The sequence below is a fragment of the Oncorhynchus nerka genome, linkage group LG18 (assembly GCF_034236695.1).
Source record: "Oncorhynchus nerka isolate Pitt River linkage group LG18, Oner_Uvic_2.0, whole genome shotgun sequence".
NCBI lineage: Eukaryota > Metazoa > Chordata > Actinopteri > Salmoniformes > Salmonidae > Oncorhynchus > Oncorhynchus nerka.
Window position 1 is genome coordinate 12407751 of NC_088413.1, and position 23724 is coordinate 12431474.

The following is a 23724-nucleotide window of genomic DNA, read 5'->3' on the forward strand; positions in this document are numbered from 1 at the left end:
CCTAACACCTTGTCAACACTACGACACTCTGGGAACCATCTGTAACAGTGAGCATGATATGCCCTAACACCTAGTAAACACTACGACACTCTGGGAACCATCTGTAACAGTGAGCATGATATGTCCTAACACCTAGTAAACACTACGACATTCTGGGAACCATCTGTAACAGTGAGCATGATATGTCCTAATACCTAGTAAACACTACGACACTCTGGGAACCATCTGTAACAGTGAGCATGATATGTCCTAACACCTTGTCAACACTACGACACTCTGGGAACCATCTGTAACAGTGAGCATGATATGTCCTAACACCTAGTAAACACTACAGGAACCATCTGTAACAGTGAGCATGATATGTCCTAACACCTAGTAAACACTGGGAACCATCTGTAACAGTGAGCATGATATGTCCTAACACCTAGTAAACACTACGACACTCTGGGAACCATCTGTAACAGTGAGCATGATATGTCCTAACACCTTGTCAACACTACAGGAACCATCTGTAACAGTGAGCATGATATGTCCTAACACCTAGTAAACACTACGACACTCTGGGAACCATCTGTAACAGTGAGCATGATATGTCCTAACACCTAGTAAACACTACGACACTCTGGGAACCATCTGTAACAGTGAGCATGATATGTCCTAACACCTAGTAAACACTACAGGAACCATCTGTAACAGTGAGCATGAACCATCTGTAAAACAGTGGGAGCATGATATGTCCTAACACCTAGTAAACACTACACTCTGGGAACCATCTGTAACAGTGAGCATGATATGTCCTAACACCTTGTAAACACTACGACACTCTGGGAACCATCTGTAACAGTGAGCATGATATGTCCTAACACCTTGTAAACACTACGACACTCTGGGAACCATCTGTAACAGTGAGCATGATATGTCCTAACACCTTGTAAACACTACAGGAACCATCTGTAACAGTGAGCATGATATGTCCTAACACCTTGTCAACACTACGACACTCTGGGAACCATCTGTAACAGTGAGCATGATATGTCCTAACACCTTGTAAACACTACGACACTCTGGTAACCATCTGTAACAGCGAGCATGATATGTCCTAACACCTTGTAAACACTACGACACTCTGGGAACCATCTGTAACAGCGAGCATGATATGTCCTAACACCTTGTAAACACTACGACACTCTGGGAACCATCTGTAACAGTGAGCATGATATGTCCTAACACCTTGTAAACACTACGACACTCTGGGAACCATCTGTAACAGTGAGCATGATATGTCCTAACACCTTGTAAACACACTACACTCTGGGAACCATCTGTAACAGTGAGCATGATATGTCCTAACACCTAGTAAACACTACGACACTCTGGGAACCATCTGTAACAGTGAGCATGATATGTCCTAACACCTAGTAAACACTACGACACTCTGGGAACCATCTGTAACAGTGAGCATGATATGTCCTAACACCTAGTAAACACTACGACACTCTGGGCACCATCTGTAACAGTGAGCATGATATGTCCTAACACCTAGTAAACACTCTGGGAACCATCTGTAACAGTGAGCATGATATGTCCTAACACCTTGTAAACACTACGACACTCTGGGAACCATCTGTAACAGTGAGCATGATATGTCCTAACACCTTGTCAACACTACGACACTCTGGGAACCATCTGTAACAGTGAGCATGATATGCCCTAACACCTAGTAAACACTACGACACTCTGGGAACCATCTGTAACAGTGAGCATGATATGTCCTAACACCTAGTAAACACTACGACACTCTGGGAACCATCTGTAACAGTGAGCATGATATGTCCTAACACCTAGTAAACACTACGACACTCTGGGAACCATCTGTAACAGTGAGCATGATATGTCCTAACACCTTGTCAACACTACGACACTCTGGGAACCATCTGTAACAGTGAGCATGATATGTCATTACACCTAGTAAACACTACAGGAACAATCTGTAACAGTGAGCATGATATGTCCTAACACCTAGTAAACACTGGGAACCATCTGTAACAGTGAGCATGATATGTCCTAACACCTAGTAAACACTACAGGAACCATCTGTAACAGTGAGCATGATATGTCCTAACACCTAGTAAACACTACGACACTCTGGGAACCATCTGTAACAGTGAGCATGATATGTCCTAACACCTAGTAAACACTACAGGAACCATCTGTAACAGTGAGCATGATATGTCCTAACACCTAGTAAACACTACGACACTCTGGGAACCATCTGTAACAGTGAGCATGATATGTCCTAACACCTAGTAAACACTACGACACTCTGGGAACCATCTGTAACAGTGAGCATGATATGTCCTAACACCTAGTAAACACTACAGGAACCATCTGTAACAGTGAGCATGATATGTCCTAACACCTAGTAAACACTACGACACTCTGGGAACCATCTGTAACAGTGAGCATGATATGTCCTAACACCTAGTAAACACTACGACACTCTGGGAACCATCTGTAACAGTGAGCATGATATGTCCTAACACCTAGTAAACACTACAGGAACCATCTGTAACAGTGAGCATGATATGTCCTAACACCTTGTAAACACTACGACACTCTGGGAACCATCTGTAACAGTGAGCATGATATGTCCTAACACCTTGTAAACACTACGACACTCTGGGAACCATCTGTAACAGTGAGCATGATATGTCCTAACACCTAGTAAACACTACAGGAACCATCTGTAACAGTGAGCATGATATGTCCTAACACCTAGTAAACACTACGACACTCTGGGAACCATCTGTAACAGTGAGCATGATATGTCCTAACACCTAGTAAACACTACGACACTCTGGGAACCATCTGTAACAGTGAGCATGATATGTCCTAACACCTAGTAAACACTACAGGAACCATCTGTAACAGTGAGCATGATATGTCCTAACACCTTGTCAACACTACGACACTCTGGGAACCATCTGTAACAGTGAGCATGATATGTCCTAACACCTTGTAAACACTACGACACTCTGGGAACCATCTGTAACAGTGAGCATGATATGTCCTAACACCTTGTAAACACTACGACACTCTGGGAACCATCTGTAACAGTGAGCATGATATGTCCTAACACCTTGTAAACACTACGACACTCTGGGAACCATCTGTAACAGTGAGCATGATATGTCCTAACACCTTGTAAACACTACACTCTGGGAACCATCTGTAACAGTGAGCATGATATGTCCTAACACCTTGTAAACACTACGACACTCTGGGAACCATCTGTAACAGTGAGCATGATATGTCCTAACACCTTGTAAACACTACGACACTCTGGGAACCATCTGTAACAGTGAGCATGATATGTCCTAACACCTTGTAAACACTACAGGAACCATCTGTAACAGTGAGCATGATATGCCCTAACACCTTGTAAACACTACGACACTCTGGGAACCATCTGTAACAGTGAGCATGATATGTCCTAATACCTTGTAAACACTACGACACTCTGGGAACCATCTGTAACAGTGAGCATGATATGTCCTAACACCTTGTAAACACTACAGTAACCATCTGTAACAGTGAGCATGATATGTCCTAACACCTTGTAAACACTACGACACTCTGGGAACCATCTGTAACAGTGAGCATGATATGTCCTAACACCTTGTAAACACTACGACACTCTGGGAACCATCTGTAACAGTGAGCATGATATGTCCTAACACCTTGTAAACACTACGACACTCTGGGAACCATCTGTAACAGTGAGCATGATATGTCCTAACACCTTGTAAACACTACGACACTCTGGGAACCATCTGTAACAGTGAGCATGATATGTCCTAACACCTTGTAAACACTACAGGAACCATCTGTAACAGTGAGCATGATATGCCCTAACACCTTGTAAACACTACGACACTCTGGGAACCATCTGTAACAGTGAGCATGATATGTCCTAACACCTTGTAAACAATACGACACTCTGGGAACCATCTGTAACAGTGAGCATGATATGTCCTAACACCTTGTAAACACTACAGGAACCATCTGTAACAGTGAGCATGATATGTCCTAACACCTTGTCAACACTACGACACTCTGGGAACCATCTGTAACAGTGAGCATGATATGTCCTAACACCTTGTAAACACTACAGGAACCATCTGTAACAGTGAGCATGATATGTCCTAACACCTTGTAAACACTACGACACTCTGGGAACCTTCTTTAACAGTGATTAACAGTGATTTAACAGTGACTAACCCTTTTTACTAACCCTGTGCTTGGTGACTGAGCATGCTTTTTTAGTCCAGCACTAGGCTAAATCTGAGGCAGGGAAACTGACAGTAACTAACCCCAGACTGATCTGGGGCAGGGAAACTGACAGTAACTAACCCTAGACTGATCTGTGGCAGGGAAACTGACAGTAACTAACCCCAGACTGATCTGGGGCAGGGAAACTGACAGTAACTCACCCTAGACTGATCTGGGGCAGGGAAACTGACAGTAACTCACCCTAGACTGATCTGGGGCAGGGAAACTGACAGTAACTCACCCTAGACTGATCTGGGGCAGGGAAACTGACATTAACTCACCCCAGACTGATCTGGGGCAGGGAAACTGACAGTAACTAACCCCAGACTGATCTGGGGCAGGGAAACTGACAGTAACTAATCCCAGACTGATCTGGGGCAGGGAAACTGACAGTAACTAACCCTCGACTGATCCGGGGCAGGGAAACTGACAGTAACACACCCCAGACTGATCTGGGGCAGGGAAACTGACAGTAACACACTCCAGACTGATCTGGGGCAGGGAAACTGACAGTAACTAACCCCAGACTGATCTGGGGCAGGGAAACTGACAGTAACACACCCCAGACTGATCTGGGGCAGGGAAACTGACAGTTACTAACCCCAGACTGATCTGGGGCAGGGAAACTGACAGTTACTAACCCCAGACTGATCTGGGGCAGGGAAACTGACAGTAACACACCCCAGACTGATCTGGGGCAGGGAAACTGACGGTAACACACCCCAGACTGATCTGGGGCAGGGAAACTGACAGTAACTAACCCCAGACTGATCTGGGGCAGGGAAACCTACAGTAACACACCCCAGACTGATCTGGGGCAGGGAAACTGACAGTAACTAACCCCAGACTGATCTGGGGCAGGGAAATCTACAGTAACTACCCCCAGACTGATCTGGGGCAGGGAAACCTACAGTAACACACCCCAGACTGATCTGGGGCAGGGAAACTGACAGTAACTAACCCCAGACTGATCTGGGGCAGGGAAACCTACAGTAACACACCCCAGACTGATCTGGGGCAGGGAAACCTACAGTAACTAACCCCAGACTGATCTGGGGCAGGGATACTGACAGTAACACACCCCAGACTGATCTGGGGCAGGGAAACTGACAGTAACACACCCCAGACTGATCTGGGGCAGGGATACTGACAGTAACACACCCCAGACTGATCTGGGGCAGGGAAACTGACAGTAACTAACCCCAGACTGATCTGGGGCAGGGAAACTGACAGTAACACACCCCAGACTGATCTGGGGCAGGGAAACTGACAGTAACACACCCCAGACTGATCTGGGCCAGGGAAACTGACAGTAACACACCCCAGACTGATCTGGGCCAGGGAAACTGACAGTAACTAACCCCAGACTGATCTGGGGCAGGGAAACTGACAGTAACACACCCCAGACTGATCTGGGGCAGGGAAACTTACAGTAACTAACCCCAGACTGATCTGGGGCAGGGAAACTGACAGTAACACACCCCAGACTGATCTGGGGCAGGGAAACTGACAGTTACTAACCCCAGACTGATCTGGGGCAGGGAAACTGACAGTAACACACCCCAGACTGATCTGGGGCAGGGAAACTGACAGTAACACACCCCAGACTGATCTGGGGCAGGGAAACTGACAGTAGCTAACCCCAGACTGATCTGGGGCAGGGAAACTGACAGTAACACACCCCAGACTGATCTGGGGCAGGGAAACTGACAGTAACACACCCCAGACTGATCTGGGGCAGGGAAACTGACAGTAACTAACCCCAGACTGATCTGGGGCAGGGAAACCTACAGTAACTAACCCCAGACTGATCTGGGGCAGGGAAACTGACAGTAACTAACCCCAGACTGATCTGGGGCAGGGAAATCTACAGTAACTACCCCCAGACTGATCTGGGGCAGGGAAACCTACAGTAACACACCCCAGACTGATCTGGGGCAGGGAAACTGACAGTAACTAACCCCAGACTGATCTGGGGCAGGGAAACCTACAGTAACACACCCCAGACTGATCTGGGGCAGGGAAACCTACAGTAACTAACCCCAGACTGATCTGGGGCAGGGTAACTGACAGTAACTAACCCCAGACTGATCTGGGGCAAGGAAACCTACAGTAACACACCCCAGACTGATCTGGGGCAGGGAAACTGACAGTAACACATCCCAGACTGATCTGGGGCAGGGAAACAGACAGTAACTAACCCCAGACTGATCTGGGGCAGGGAAACCTACAGTAACTAACCCCAGACTGATCTGGGGCAGGGAAACCTACAGTAACACACCCAGACTGATCTGGGGCAGGGAAACTGACAGTAACACACCCCAGACTGATCTGGGGCAGGGTAACTGACAGTAACTAACCCCAGACTGATCTGGGGCAGGGAAACTGACAGTAGCTAACCCCAGACTGATCTGGGGCACGGAAACTGACAGTAACACACCCCAGACTGATCTGGGGCAGGGAAACTGACAGTAACTAACCCCAGACTGATCTGGGGCAGGAAATCTACAGTAACTAACCCCAGACTGATCTGGGGCAGGGAAACCTACAGTAACACACCCCAGACTGATCTGGGGCAGGGAAACTGACAGTAACTAACCCCAGACTGATCTGGGGCAGGGAAACCTACAGTAACACACCCCAGACTGATCTGGGGCAGGGAAACCTACAGTAACTAACCCCAGACTGATCTGGGGCAGGGAAACTGACAGTAACACACCCCAGACTGATCTGGGGCAGGGAAACTGACAGTAACACACCCCAGACTGATCTGGGGCAGGGAAACTGACAGTAACACACCCCAGACTGATCTGGGGCAGGGAAACTGACAGTAACTAACCCCAGACTGATCTGGGGCAGGGAAACTGACAGTAACAACCCCAGACTGATCTGGGGCAGGGAAACTGACAGTAACACACCCCAGACTGATCTGGGGCAGGAAACTGACAGTAACTAACCCCAGACTGATCTGGGGCAGGGAAACTGACAGTAACACACCCCAGACTGATCTGGGGCAGGGAAACTACAGTAACTAACCCCAGACTGATCTGGGGCAGGGAAACTGACAGTAACACACCCCAGACTGATCTGGGGCAGGGAAACTGACAGTTACTAACCCCAGACTGATCTGGGGCAGGGAAACTGACAGTAACACACCCCAGACTGATCTGGGGCAGGGAAACTGACAGTAACACACCCCAGACTGATCTGGGGCAGGGAAACTGACAGTAGCTAACCCCAGACTGATCTGGGGCAGGGAAACTGACAGTAACACACCCCAGACTGATCTGGGGCAGGGAAACTGACAGTAACACACCCCAGACTGATCTGGGGCAGGGGGACAGTAACTAACCCCAGACTGATCTGGGGCAGGGAAACTACAGTAACTAACCCCAGACTGATCTGGGGCAGGGAAACTGACAGTAACTAACCCCAGACTGATCTGGGGCAGGAAACTACAGTAACTACCCCCAGACTGATCTGGGGCAGGGAAACTACAGTAACACACCCCAGACTGATCTGGGGCAACAGTAACTAACCCCAGACTGATCTGGGGCAGGGAAACCTACAGTAACACACCCCAGACTGATCTGGGGCAGGGAAACTACAGTAACTAACCCCAGACTGATCTGGGGCAGGGAAACTGACAGTAACTAACCCCAGACTGATCTGGGGCAGGGAAACCTACAGTAACACACCCCAGACTGATCTGGGGCAGGGAAACTGACAGTAACACATCCCAGACTGATCTGGGGCAGGGAAACAGACAGTAACTAACCCCAGACTGATCTGGGGCAGGAAACCTACAGTAACTAACCCCAGACTGATCTGGGGCAGGGGTAACACACCCAGACTGATCTGGGGCAGGGAAACTGACAGTAACACACCCCAGACTGATCTGGGGCAGGGAAACTGACAGTAACTAACCCCAGACTGATCTGGGGCAGGGAAACTGACAGTAGCTAACCCCAGACTGATCTGGGGCAGGGAAACTGACAGAAACCCCAGACTGACAGGTAACACACCCCAGACTGATCTGGGGCAGGGAAACTGACAGTAACACACCCCAGACTGATCTGGGGCAGGGAAACTGACAGTAACTAACCCCAGACTGATCTGGGGCAGGGAAACTGACAGTAACAACCCCAGACTGATCTGGGGCAGGGAAACTGACAGTAACTAACCCCAGACTGATCTGGGGCAGGGAAATCTACAGTAACAACCCCAGACTGATCTGGGGCAGGGAAACTGACAGTAACACACCCCAGACTGATCTGGGGCAGGGAAACTGACAGTAACTAACCCCAGACTGATCTGGGGCAGGGAAACCTACAGTAACACACCCCAGACTGATCTGGGGCAGGGAAACCTACAGTAAAACCCCAGACTGATCTGGGGCAGGGTAACTGACAGTAACTAACCCCAGACTGATCTGGGGCAGGAAACCTACAGTAACACACCCCAGACTGATCTGGGGCAGGAAACCTACAGTAACACACCCCAGACTGATCTGGGGCAGGGAAACCTAACAGTAACTAACCCCAGACTGATCTGGGGCAGGGAAACTGACAGTAACACACCCCAGACTGATCTGGGGCAGGGGACAGCAACACACCCCAGACTGATCTGGGGCAGGGAAACTGACAGTAACTAACCCCAGACTGATCTGGGGCAGGGAAACTGACAGTAACAACCCCAGACTGATCTGGGGCAGGGAAATCTAACCCCAGACTGATCTGGGGCAAACTGACAGTAACTAACCCCAGACTGATCTGGGGCAGTAACTAACCCCAGACTGATCTGGGGCAGGGAAACTGACAGTAACACACCCCAGACTGATCTGGGGCAGGGAAACTGACAGTTACTAACCCCAGACTGATCTGGGGCAGGGAAACTGACAGTAACTAACCCCAGACTGATCTGGGGCAGGGAAACTGACAGTAACTAACCCCAGACTGATCTGGGGCAGGGAAACTAGGACCCCAGACTGATCTGGGGCAGGGAAACTGACAGTAACACACCCCAGACTGATCTGGGGCAGGAAACTGACAGTAACTAACCCCAGACTGATCTGGGGCAGGGAAACAGTAACTAACCCCAGACTGATCTGGGGCAGGGAAACCTACAGTAACTAACCCCAGACTGATCTGGGGCAGGGAAACTGACAGTAACACACCCCAGACTGATCTGGGGCAGGGAAACTGACAGTAACAACCCCAGACTGATCTGGGGCAGGGAAACTGACAGTAACACACCCCAGACTGATCTGGGGCAGGGAAACCTGACAGTAACACACCCCAGACTGATCTGGGGCAGGGAAACTGACAGTAACTAACCCCAGACTGATCTGGGGCAGGGAAACCTGACAGTAACTAACCCCAGACTGATCTGGGGCAGGGAAACCTACAGTAACAACCCCAGACTGATCTGGGGCAGGGAAACTGACAGTAACTAACCCCAGACTGATCTGGGGCAGGGAAACTGACAGTAACTAACCCCAGACTGATCTGGGGCAGGAAACCTACAGTAACACACCCCAGACTGATCTGGGGCAGGGAAACTGACAGTAACTAACCCCAGACTGATCTGGGGCAGGAAACTGACAGTAACACACCCCAGACTGATCTGGGGCAGGGAAACCTGACAGTAACAACCCCAGACTGATCTGGGGCAGGGAAACTGACAGTAACTAACCCCAGACTGATCTGGGGCAGGAAACCTACAGTAACACACCCCAGACTGATCTGGGGCAGGAAACTGACAGTAAAACCCCAGACTGATCTGGGGCAGGGAAACTGACAGTAACTAACCCCAGACTGATCTGGGGCAGGAAACTGACAGTAACTAACCCCAGACTGATCTGGGGCAGGGAAACCTACAGTAACTAACCCCAGACTGATCTGGGGCAGGGAAACCTGACAGTAACAACCCCAGACTGATCTGGGGGGGCAGGACCCCAGACTGATCTGGGGCAGGGAAACTGACAGTAACTAACCCCAGACTGATCTGGGGCAGGGAAACTGTAACTAACCCCAGACTGATCTGGGGCAGGGAAACTGACAGTAACTAACCCCAGACTGATCTGGGGCAGGGAAACTGACAGTAACTAACCCCAGACTGATCTGGGGCAGGGAAACTGACAGTAACAACCCCAGACTGATCTGGGGCAGGAAACTGACAGTAACTAACCCCAGACTGATCTGGGGCAGGGAAACTGACAGTAACACACCCCAGACTGATCTGGGGCAGGGAAACTGACAGTTACTAACCCCAGACTGATCTGGGGCAGGGAAACTGACAGTTACTAACCCCAGACTGATCTGGGGCAGGGAAACTGACAGTAACACACCCCAGACTGATCTGGGGCAGGGAAACTGACAGTAACACACCCCAGACTGATCTGGGGCAGGGAAACTGACAGTAACACACCCCAGACTGATCTGGGGCAGGGCAACTGACAGTAACTAACCCCAGACTGATCTGGGGCAGGGAAACTGACAGTAGCTAACCCCAGACTGATCTGGGGCAGGGAAACTGACAGTAACACACCCCAGACTGATCTGGGGCAGGGACAGTAACTAACCCCAGACTGATCTGGGGCAGGGAAACTGACAGTAACTAACCCCAGACTGATCTGGGGCAGGGAAACTGACAGTAACACACCCCAGACTGATCTGGGGCAGGGAAACTGACAGTAACTAACCCCAGACTGATCTGGGGCAGGGAAACCTACAGTAACACACCCCAGACTGATCTGGGGCAGGGAAACCTGACAGTAACTAACCCCAGACTGATCTGGGGCAGGGAAACCTGACAGTAACTAACCCCAGACTGATCTGGGGCAGGGAAACCTACAGTAACTAACCCCAGACTGATCTGGGGCAGGAAACTGACAGTAACACACCCCAGACTGATCTGGGGCAGGGAAACCTGACAGTAACTAACCCCAGACTGATCTGGGGCAGGAAACTGACAGTAACTAACCCCAGACTGATCTGGGGCAGGGAAACTGACAGTAACTAACCCCAGACTGATCTGGGGCAGGGAAACTGACAGTAACTAACCCCAGACTGATCTGGGGCAGGGAAACCTGACAGTAACACACCCCAGACTGATCTGGGGCAGGGAAACTGACAGTAACAACCCCAGACTGATCTGGGGCAGGGAAACTGACAGTAACTAACCCCAGACTGATCTGGGGCAGGAAACTGACAGTAACTAACCCCAGACTGATCTGGGGCAGGGAAACTGATCTGGGGCAGTAACTAACCTAACCCCAGACTGATCTGGGGCAGGGAAACTGACAGTAACACACCCCAGACTGATCTGGGGCAGGGAAACTGACAGTAACTAACCCCAGACTGATCTGGGGCAGGGAAACTGACAGTAACTAACCCCAGACTGATCTGGGGCAGGGAAACTGACAGTAACACACCCCAGACTGATCTGGGGCAGGGAAACTGACAGTAACTAACCCCAGACTGATCTGGGGCAGGGAAACTGACAGTAACACACCCCAGACTGATCTGGGGCAGGGAAACTGACAGTAACACACCCCAGACTGATCTGGGGCAGGGAAACTGACAGTAACTAACCCCAGACTGATCTGGGGCAGGGAAACTGACAGTAACACACCCCAGACTGATCTGGGGCAGGGAAACTGACAGTAACACACCCCAGACTGATCTGGGGCAGGGAAACTGACAGTAACTAACCCCAGACTGATCTGGGGCAGGGACACATACAGTAACACACCCCAGACTGATATGGGGCAGGGAAACTGACAGTAACTAACCCCAGACTGATCTGGGGCAGGGAGTAACTAACCCCAGACTGATCTGGGGCAGGGAAAACAGTAACACACCCCAGACTGACTGATCTAACCCCAGACTGATCTGGGGCAGGGGAAACTGGGGCAGGGACAGTAACAACCCCAGACTGATCTGGGGCAGGGAAACTGACAGTAACACACCCCAGACTGATCTGGGGCAGGGAAACCCAACCCCAGACTGATCTGGGGCAGGGAAACTGACAGTAACAACCCCAGACTGATCTGGGGCAGGAAACTGACAGTAACTAACCCCAGACTGATCTGGGGCAGGGAAACTGACAGTAACTAACCCCAGACTGATCTGGGGCAGGGAAACTGACAGTAACAACCCCAGACTGATCTGGGGCAGGGAAACTGACAGTAACAACCCCAGACTGATCTGGGGCAGGGAAACCTACAGTAACTAACCCCAGACTGATCTGGGGCAGGAAACCTACAGTAACAACCCCAGACTGATCTGGGGCAGGGAAACTGACAGTAACAACCCCAGACTGATCTGGGGCAGGGAAACTGACAGTAACCCCAGACTGATCTACAGTAACAACCCCAGACTGATCTGGGGCAGGGAAACTGACAGTAACTAACCCCAGACTGATCTGGGGCAGGGTAACTAACCCCAGACTGATCTGGGGCAGGGAAACTACAGTAACACACCCCAGACTGATCTGGGGCAGGGAAACTACAGTAACTAACCCCAGACTGATCTGGGGCAGGGAAACTGACAGTAACACACCCCAGACTGATCTGGGGCAGGGAAACTGACAGTAACTAACCCCAGACTGATCTGGGGCAGGGAAACTGACAGTAACTAACCCCAGACTGATCTGGGGCAGGTAAACTGACAGTAACACACCCCAGACTGATCTGGGGCAGGGAAACTGACAGTAACACACCCCAGACTGATCTGGGGCAGGGGAAACTGACAGTAACTAACCCCAGACTGATCTGGGGCAGGGAAACTGACAGTAACAACCCCAGACTGATCTGGGGCAGGGAAACTGACAGTAACTAACAGACCTGGGGCAGGAAACTGATAACCCCAGACTGATCTGGGGCAGGGAAACTGACAGTAACACACCCCAGACTGATCTGGGGCAGGGAAACTGACAGTAACACACCCCAGACTGATCTGGGGCAGGGAAACTGACAGTAACTAACCCCAGACTGATCTGGGGCAGGGAAACCTACAGTAACACACCCCAGACTGATCTGGGGCAGGGAAACTGACAGTAACTAACCCCAGACTGATCTGGGGCAGGGAAACCTACAGTAACTAACCCCAGACTGATCTGGGGCAGGGAAACTGACAGTAACACACCCCAGACTGATCTGGGGCAGGGAAACTACAGTAACTAACCCCAGACTGATCTGGGGCAGGGAAACTACAGTAACACACCCCAGACTGATCTGGGGCAGGGAAACCTGACAGTAACTAACCCCAGACTGATCTGGGGCAGGGAAACTGACAGTAACACACCCCAGACTGATCTGGGGCAGGGAAACTGACAGTAACACACCCCAGACTGATCTGGGGCAGGAAACTGACAGTTAACACACCCCAGACTGATCTGGGGCAGGGAAACTGACAGTTACTAACCCCAGACTGATCTGGGGCAGGAAACTGACAGTAACTAACACCCCAGACTGATCTGGGGCAGGAAACTGACAGTAACTAACCCCAGAGACTGATACAGTAACACACCCCAGACTGATCTGGGGCAGGGAAACTGACAGTAACTAACCCCAGACTGATCTGGGGCAGGGAAACCTACAGTAACTAACCCCAGACTGATCTGGGGCAGGGAAACCTACAGTAACACACCCCAGACTGATCTGGGGCAGGGAAACCTACAGTAACACACCCCAAACTGATCTGGGGCAGGGAAACCTACAGTAACTAACCCCAGACTGATCTGGGGCAGGGAAACTGACAGTAACACACCCCAGACTGATCTGGGGCAGGGAAACCTACAGTAACTAACCCCAGACTGATCTGGGGCAGGGAAACTGACAGTAACAACCCCAGACTGATCTGGGGCAGGGAAACTGACAGTAACACACCCCAGACTGATCTGGGGCAGGGTAACTGACAGTAACTAACCCCAGACTGATCTGGGGCAGGGAAACTGACAGTAACTAACCCCAGACTGATCTGGGGCAGGGAAACTGACAGTAACACACCCCAGACTGATCTGGGGCAGGGAAACTGACAGTAACTAACCCCAGACTGATCTGGGGCAGGGAAACCTACAGTAACACACCCCAGACTGATCTGGGGCAGGGAAACTGACAGTAACTAACCCCAGACTGATCTGGGGCAGGGAAACCTACAGTAACTAACCCCAGACTGATCTGGGGCAGGGAAACCTACAGTAACAACCCCAGACTGATCTGGGGCAGGGAAACCTACAGTAACACACCCCAGACTGATCTGGGGCAGGGAAACCCAGACTGATCTGGGGCAGGTAAACCTACAGTAACTAACCCCAGACTGATCTGGGGCAGGGAAACCTACAGTAACACACCCCAAACTGATCTGGGGCAGGGAAACCTACAGTAACTAACCCCAGACTGATCTGGGGCAGGGAAACTGACAGTAACACACCCCAGACTGATCTGGGGCAGGGAAACTGACAGTAACACACCCCAGACTGATCTGGGGCAGGGAAACTGACAGTTACTAACCCTAGACTGATCTGGGGCAGGGAAACTGACAGTTACTAACCCCAGACTGATCTGGGGCAGGGAAACTGACAGTAACACACCCCAGACTGATCTGGGGCAGGGAAACTGACAGTAACTAACCCCAGACTGATCTGGGGCAGGGAAACCTACAGTAACACACCCCAGACTGATCTGGGGCAGGGAAACTGACAGTAACTAACCCCAGACTGATCTGGGGCAGGGAAACCTACAGTAACTAACCCCAGACTGATCTGGGGCAGGGACACCTACAGTAACACACCCCAGACTGATCTGGGGCAGGGAAACCTACAGTAACACACCCCAGACTGATCTGGGGCAGGGAAACCTACAGTAACTAACCCCAGACTGATCTGGGGCAGGGTAACTGACAGTAACTAACCCCAGACTGATCTGAGGCAGGGAAACCTACAGTAACTAACCCCAGACTGATCTGGGGCAGGGAAACCTACAGTAACACACCCCAAACTGATCTGGGGCAGGGAAACCTACAGTAACTAACCCCAGACTGATCTGGGGCAGGGAAACTGACATTAACACACCCCAGACTGATCTGGGTCAGGGAAACCTACAGTAACTAACCCCAGACTAATCTGGGGCAGGGAAACTGACAGTAACTAACCCCAGACTGATCTGGGGCAGTGAAACTGACAGTAACTAACCCCAGACTGATCTGGGGCAGGGAACCTACAGTAACTAACCCCAGACTGATCTGGGGCAGGGAAACCTACAGTAACTAACCCCAGACTGATCTGGGGCAGGGAAACCTACAGTAACTAACCCCAGACTGATCTGGGGCAGGGAAACTGACAGTAACACACCCCAGACTGATCTGGGGCAGGGTAACTGACAGTAGCTAACCCCAGACTGATCTGGGGCAGGGAAACTGACAGTAACTAACCCCAGACTGATCTGGGGCAGGGAAACTGACAGTAACTAACCCCAGACTGATCTGGGGCAGGGAAACCTACAGTAACACACCCCAGACTGATCTGGGGCAGGGAAACTGACAGTAACTAACCCCAGACTGATCTGGGGCAGGGAAACCTACAGTAACTAACCCCAGACTGATCTGGGGCAGGGACACCTACAGTAACACACCCCAGACTGATCTGGGGCAGGGAAACCTACAGTAACACACCCCAGACTGATCTGGGGCAGGGAAACCTACAGTAACTAACCCCAGACTGATCTGGGGCAGGGAAACCTACAGTAACACACCCCAAACTGATCTGGGGCAGGGAAACCTACAGTAACTAACCCCAGACTGATCTGGGGCAGGGAAACTGACAGTAACACACCCCAGACTGATCTGGGGCAGGGAAACTGACAGTAACACACCCCAGACTGATCTGGGGCAGGGAAACTGACAGTTACTAACCCTAGACTGATCTGGGGCAGGGAAACTGACAGTAACACACCCCAGACTGATCTGGGGCAGGGAAACTGACAGTAACACACCCCAGACTGATCTGGGGCAGGGGAAACCTACAGTAACTAACCCCAGACTGATCTGGGGCAGGGACACCTACAGTAACACACCCCAGACTGATCTGGGGCAGGGAAACCTACAGTAACACACCCCAGACTGATCTGGGGCAGGTAAACCTACAGTAACTAACCCCAGACTGATCTGGGGCAGGGAAACCTACAGTAACACACCCCAAACTGATCTGGGGCAGGGAAACCTACAGTAACTAACCCCAGACTGATCTGGGGCAGGGAAACTGACAGTAACACACCCCAGACTGATCTGGGGCAGGGAAACTGACAGTAACACACCCCAGACTGATCTGGGGCAGGGAAACTGACAGTTACTAACCCTAGACTGATCTGGGGCAGGGAAACTGACAGTTACTAACCCCAGACTGATCTGGGACAGGGAAACTGACAGTAACACACCCCAGACTGATCTGGGGCAGGGAAACTGACAGTAACTAACCCCAGACTGATCTGGGGCAGGGAAACCTACAGTAACACACCCCAGACTGATCTGGGGCAGGGAAACTGACAGTAACTAACCCCAGACTGATCTGGGGCAGGGAAACCTACAGTAACTAACCCCAGACTGATCTGGGGCAGGGACACCTACAGTAACACACCCCAGACTGATCTGGGGCAGGGAAACCTACAGTAACACACCCCAGACTGATCTGGGGCAGGGAAACCTACAGTAACTAACCCCAGACTGATCTGGGGCAGGGTAACTGACAGTAACTAACCCCAGACTGATCTGAGGCAGGGAAACCTACAGTAACTAACCCCAGACTGATCTGGGGCAGGGAAACCTACAGTAACACACCCCAAACTGATCTGGGGCAGGGAAACCTACAGTAACTAACCCCAGACTGATCTGGGGCAGGGAAACTGACATTAACACACCCCAGACTGATCTGGGTCAGGGAAACCTACAGTAACTAACCCCAGACTAATCTGGGGCAGGGAAACTGACAGTAACTAACCCCAGACTGATCTGGGGCAGTGAAACTGACAGTAACTAACCCCAGACTGATCTGGGGCAGGGAACCTACAGTAACTAACCCCAGACTGATCTGGGGCAGGGAAACCTACAGTAACTAACCCCAGACTGATCTGGGGCAGGGAAACCTACAGTAACTAACCCCAGACTGATCTGGGGCAGGGAAACTGACAGTAACACACCCCAGACTGATCTGGGGCAGGGTAACTGACAGTAGCTAACCCCAGACTGATCTGGGGCAGGGAAACTGACAGTAACTAACCCCAGACTGATCTGGGGCAGGGAAACTGACAGTAACTAACCCCAGACTGATCTGGGGCAGGGAAACTTACAGTAGCTAACCGCAGGGAAACTGACAGTAACTAACCCCAGACTGATCTGGGGCAGGGTAACTGACAGTAGCACACCCCAGACTGATCTGGGGCAGGGGAACTGACAGTACCACACCCCAGACTGTGCCACTCTGGATAGAGGGAACCATCTGTAATAGTGATATTGGTTGGACCTGTTAGAAGTAGTGCTGACGTGTGATTTCTCTGGGCATTGGAATGAATTATAACTAAGACACAATGAACAACAGGGTTCTGAAGGTCTGAACTAAGGCATCAGTAGGATAATCTACATTCACATGACTCCAGATTAGGAGATTAGTCTGGTTGGTATGTATAATCCGGGACAGATTACAATACTCACTTCCTACCTGCCTTCGTCTCAGTAAATGTCCTACAATTTCCTAGAGATTCAAAATTGCATCGATTTGGGGTGTGTGACCTGACAGAACATGAGAGGAGTGAGGGTGTGTGACCTGACAGAACATCAGAGGAGTGAGAGTGTGTGACCTGACAGAACATGAGAGGAGTGAGGGTGTGTGACCTGACAGAACATGAGAGGAGTGAGAGTGTGTGACCTGACAGAACATGAGAGGAGTGAGGGTGTGTGACCTGACAGAACATGAGAGGAGTGAGGGTGTGTGACCTGACAGAACATGAGAGGAGTGAGGGTGTGTGACCTGACAGAACATGAGAGGAGTGAGGGTGTGTGACCTGACAGAACATGAGAGGAGTGAGAGTGTGTGACCTGACAGAACATGAGAGGAGTGAGGGTGTGTGACCTGACAGAACATGAGAGGAGTGAGGGTGTGTGACCTGACAGAACATGAGAGGAGTGAGGGTGTGTGACCTGACAGAAGATGAGAGGAGTGAGGGTGTGTGACCTGACAGAACTTGAGAGGAGTGAGGGTGTGTGACCTGCTCAGTGATATCTAGTAGCTTTCCAGTCTGTCTCCTAGCTCATCCTCTTTACCTCAGTACACAGGGAACAACACATTATGGTCATGTGACTTCCTAATATGGGCGTTATGAGGATAAGGAGGAAGAAGTCTGCAGTCAGTTCTCTTTGATCAAGAGGAATTACACTCAAATGGACAGATAGACAGCACACAGCTATGCAATATCTCCTCACGTGTGTGTGTGTGTGTGTGTGTGTGTGTGTGTGTGTGTGTGTGTGTGTGTGTGTGTGTGTGTGTGTGTGTGTGTGTGTGTGTGTGTGTGTGTGTGTGTGTGTGTGAAAGAGAGATTTTCCTGACCAGTGACCACATGACCTAACCAGTGACCACATGACCTGACCAGTGACCACATGACCTAACCAGTGACCACATGACCTAACCAGTGACCACATGACCTAACCAGTGACCACATGACCTAACCAGTGACCACATGACCTGACCAGTGACCACATGACCTAACCAGTGACCACATGACCTAACCAGTGACCACATGACCTGACCAGTGACCACATGACCTGACCAGTGACCACATGACCTAACCAGTGACCACATGACCTAACCAGTGACCACATGACCTAACCAGTGACCACATGACCTAACCAGTGACCACATGACCTGACCAGTGACCACATGACCTAACCAGTGACCACATGACCTAACCAGTGACCACATGACCTAACCAGTGACCACATGACCTAACCAGTGACCACATGACCTGACCAGTGACCACATGACCTGACCAGTGACCACATGACCTAACCAGTGACCACATGACCTAACCAGTGACCACATGACCTGACCAGTGGTGGAAAACTCAGAAAATGTCTGAAATCATAACTAACCGTTGAATCCTTGATTTGATTCCTAAATTCCTTGATTCCTTCTGTCCTTGATTCCTTCTGTCCTTAATTCCTTAATTATTCCTCACCTCCCTCTCAAAGCTCATTGGAGGAAAGTAAGTGTTCTTCCACTTTGAGCCCCTCCTCCAGTGACCTTTGAAAGGAAGGTGAGGAATGATTAAGGAATCAAGGACAGAAGGAATCAAGGACAGAAGGAATCAAGGACAGAAGGAATCAAGGACAGAAGGAATCAAGGACAGAAGGAATCAAGAACAGGAGGAATAAAGGACAGAAGGAATCAAGGACAGAAGGAATCAAGGAGAGGAGGAATCAAGGACAGGAGGAATAAAGGACAGAAGGAATCAAGGACAGAAGGAATCAAGGACAGAAGGAATCAAGGACAGGAGGAATCAGGGACAGGGGGAATCAAGGACAGGAGGAATCAAGGACAGAAGGAATCAAGGACAGAAGGAATCAAGGACAGAAGGTATCAAGGACAGAAGGAATCAAGGACAGAAGGAATCAAGGACAGGAGGAATCAAGGACAGGAGGAATAAAGGACAGAAGGAATCAAGGACAGAAGGAATCAAGGACAGGGGGAATCAAGGACAGGAGGAATCAAGGACAGAAGGAATCAAGGACAGGAGGAATAAAGGACAGGAGGAATAAAGGACAGAAGGAATCAAGGACAGAAGGAATCAAGGACAGGAGGAATCAAGGACAGAAGGAATCAAGGACAGAAGGAATCAAGGACAGGAGGAATAAAGGACAGGAGGAATAAAGGACAGAAGGAATCAAGGACAGAAGGAATCAAGGACAGAAGGAATCAAGGACAGGAGGAATCAAGGACAGGAGGAATAAAGGACAGAAGGAATAAAGGACAGAAGGAATAAAGGACAGGAGGAATCAAGGACAGGAGGAATAAAGGACAGAAGGAATCAAGGACAGAAGGAATAAAGGACAGGAGGAATCAAGGACAGAAGGAATAAAGGGTTTAAAGGCTAGTTAGTTTTCAGACAGAGCCAGTTTGACTTTGCCCAGAACCTCCCGATTCCCTTTATAGTGCACTACTTCTGTCAACAGAAATGCACTATAGAGGAAATGGTACCCATAGAGTTCTGTCAACAGAAGTGCACTATAGAGGGAATGGTACCCATAGAATTCTGTCAACAGAAGTGCACTATAGAGGGAATGGTTACCCATAGAGTTCTGTCAACAGAAGTAGTGCACTATAGAGGGAATGGTACCCATAGAGTTCTGTCAACAGAAGTAGTGCACTATAGAGGGAATGATACCCATAGAGTTCTGTCAACAGTAGTGCACTATAGAGGGAATGGTACCCATAGAGTTCTGTCAACAGAAGTAGTGCACTATAGAGGGAATGGTACCCATAGAGTTCTGTCAACAGTAGTGCACTATAGAGGGAATGGTACCCATAGAGTTCTGTCAACAGTAGTGCACTGTAGAGGGAATGGTACCCATAGAGTTCTGTCAACAGAAGTAGTGCACTATAGAGGAATGGTACCCATAGAGTTCTGTCAACAGTAGTGCACTATAGAGGGAATGGTGCCCATAGAGTTCTGTCAACAGAAGTAGTGCACGATAGAGGGAATGGTACCCATAGAGTTCTGTCAACAGAAGTGCACTATAGAGGGAATGGTACCCATAGAGTTCTGTCAACAGTAGTGCACTATAGAGGGAATGGTACCCATGGTTACCCATAGAGTTCTGTCAACAGTAGTACACTATAGAGGGAATGGTACCCATAGAGTTCTGTCAACAGTAGTGTACTATAGAGGGAATGGTGCCCATAGAGTTCTGTCAACAGAAGTAGTGCACTATAGAGGGAATGGTACCCATAGAGTTCTGTCAACAGAAGTGCACTATAGAGGGAATGGTGCCCATTGAGTTCTGTCAACAGAAGTGCACTATAGAGGGAATGGTGCCCATAGAGTTATGTCAACAGTAGTGCACTATAGAGGGAATGGTACCCATAGAGTTCTGTCAACAGAAGCCCATAGAGTTCTGTCAACAGTAGTGCACTATAGTTCTGTCAACAGAAGTAGTGCACTATAGAGGAATGGTACCCATAGAGTTCTGTCAACAGTAGTGCACTATAGAGGGAATGGTACCCATAGAGTTCTGTCAACAGTAGTGCACTATAGAGGGAATAGAGAATGGAATGGTACCCATAGAGTTCTGTCAACAGTAGTGCACTATAGAGGGAATGGTACCCATAGAGTTCTGTCAACAGAAGTGCACTATAGAGGGAATGGTACCCATAGAGTTCTGTCAACAGTAGTGCACTATAGAGGGAATGGTACCCATGGTTACCCATAGAGTTCTGTCAACAGTAGTACACTATAGAGGGAAGTAGAGTTCTGTCAACAGTAGTGTACTATAGAGGGAATGGTGCCCATAGAGTTCTGTCAACAGAAGTAGTGCACTATAGAGGGAATGGTACCCATAGAGTTCTGTCAACAGAAGTGCACTATAGAGGGAATGGTGCCCATTGAGTTCTGTCAACAGAAGTGCACTATAGAGGGAATGGTGCCCATAGAGTTCTGTCAACAGTAGTGCACTATAGAGGGAATGGTGCCCTTGGGTACCCATAGAGTTCTGTCAACAGTAGTGCACTATAGAGGGAATGGTACCCATAGAGTTCTGTCAACAGAAGTGCACTATAGAGGGAATGGTGCCCATAGAGTTCTGTCAACAGAAGTGCACTATAGAGGGAATGGTGCCCATATAGTTCTGTCAACAGAAGTGCACTATAGAGGGAATGGTACCCATAGAGTTCTGTCAACAGAAGTAGTGCACTATAGAGGGAATGGTTACCCATAGAGTTCTGTTAACAGAAGTAGTTCACTATAGAGGGAATGGTACCCATATAGTTCTGTCAACAGAAGTGCACTATAGAGGGAATGGTACCCATAGAGTTCTGTCAACAGAAGTAGTGCACTATAGAGGGAATGGTACCCATAGAGTTCTGTCAACAGAAGTAGTGCACTATAGAGGGAATGGTGCCCATAGAGTTCTGTCAACAGTAGTGTACTATAGAGGGAATGGTGCCCTTGGGTACCCATAGTGTTCTGTCAACAGTAGTGCACTATAGAGGGAATGGTACCCATAGAGTTCTGTCAACAGTAGTGTACTATAGAGGGAATGGTGCCCTTGGGTACCCATAGAGCTCTGTCAACAGAAGTGCACTATAGAGGGAATGGTGCCCTTGGGTACCCATAGAGTTCTGTCAACAGAAGTGCACTATAGAGGGAATGGTGCCCTTGGGTACCCATAGAGTTCTGTCAACAGAAGTGCACTATAGAGGGAATGGTGCCCTTGGGTACCCATAGAGTTCTGTCAACAGTAGTGCACTATAGACGGAATGGTACCCATAGAGTTCTGTCAACAGAAGTGCACTATAGAGGGAATGGTGCCCTTGGGTACCCATAGAGTTCTGTCAACAGTAGTGCACTATAGAGGGAATGGTACCCATAGAGTTCTGTCAACAGAAGTGCACTATAGAGGGAATGGTGCCCATAGAGTTCTGTCAACAGTAGTTCACTATAGAGGGAATGGTGCCCTTGGGTACCCATAGAGTTCTGTCAACAGTAGTGCACTATAGAGGGAATGGTACCCATAGAGTTCTGTCAACAGTAGTTCACTATAGAGGGAATGGTGCCCTTGGGTACCCATAGAGTTCTGTCAACAGTAGTACACTATAGAGGGAATGGTGCCCTTGGTTACCCATAGAGTTCTGTCAACAGTAGTGCACTATAGAGGGAATGGTGCCCTTGGTTACCCATAGAGTTCTGTCAACAGTAGTACACTATAGAGGGAATGGTGCCCTTGGTTACCCATAGAGTTCTGTCAACAGTAGTACACTATAGAGGGAATGGTGCCCTTGGTTACCCATAGAGTTCTGTCAACAGTAGTGCGCTACACTGTGCACTACACTGTGAATAGGGAGCCATTTGTGATGCATCCATGTTAAATGTTAAGAGACTAGTCCAATACTTTTTAACATGTCAACCCTCTGTGCCCTATAAATTCAGAGACCTGTGTAACCCCTAACCCGTATTGATTCAGAGACCTGTGTAACCCCTAACCCGTATTGATTCAGAGACATGTGACCCCTAACCTATGACCCTATAAATTCAGAGACCTGTGTAACCCCTAACCCGTATTGATTCAGAGACCTGTGTAACCCCTAACCCGTATTGATTCAGAGACCTGTGTAACCCCTAACCCGTAT

The 23724-nt window shown here is 49.6% G+C and overlaps 1 protein-coding gene across 2 annotated transcripts in view; it reads left to right on the forward strand.

The window, feature by feature from the left end:
• The window catches only part of LOC115127940 (5,6-dihydroxyindole-2-carboxylic acid oxidase-like), a 45042-nt gene that overhangs the window by 13648 nt on the left and 7670 nt on the right, over positions 1-23724 (forward strand). The gene's annotated exons all lie outside the window — the stretch shown is intronic.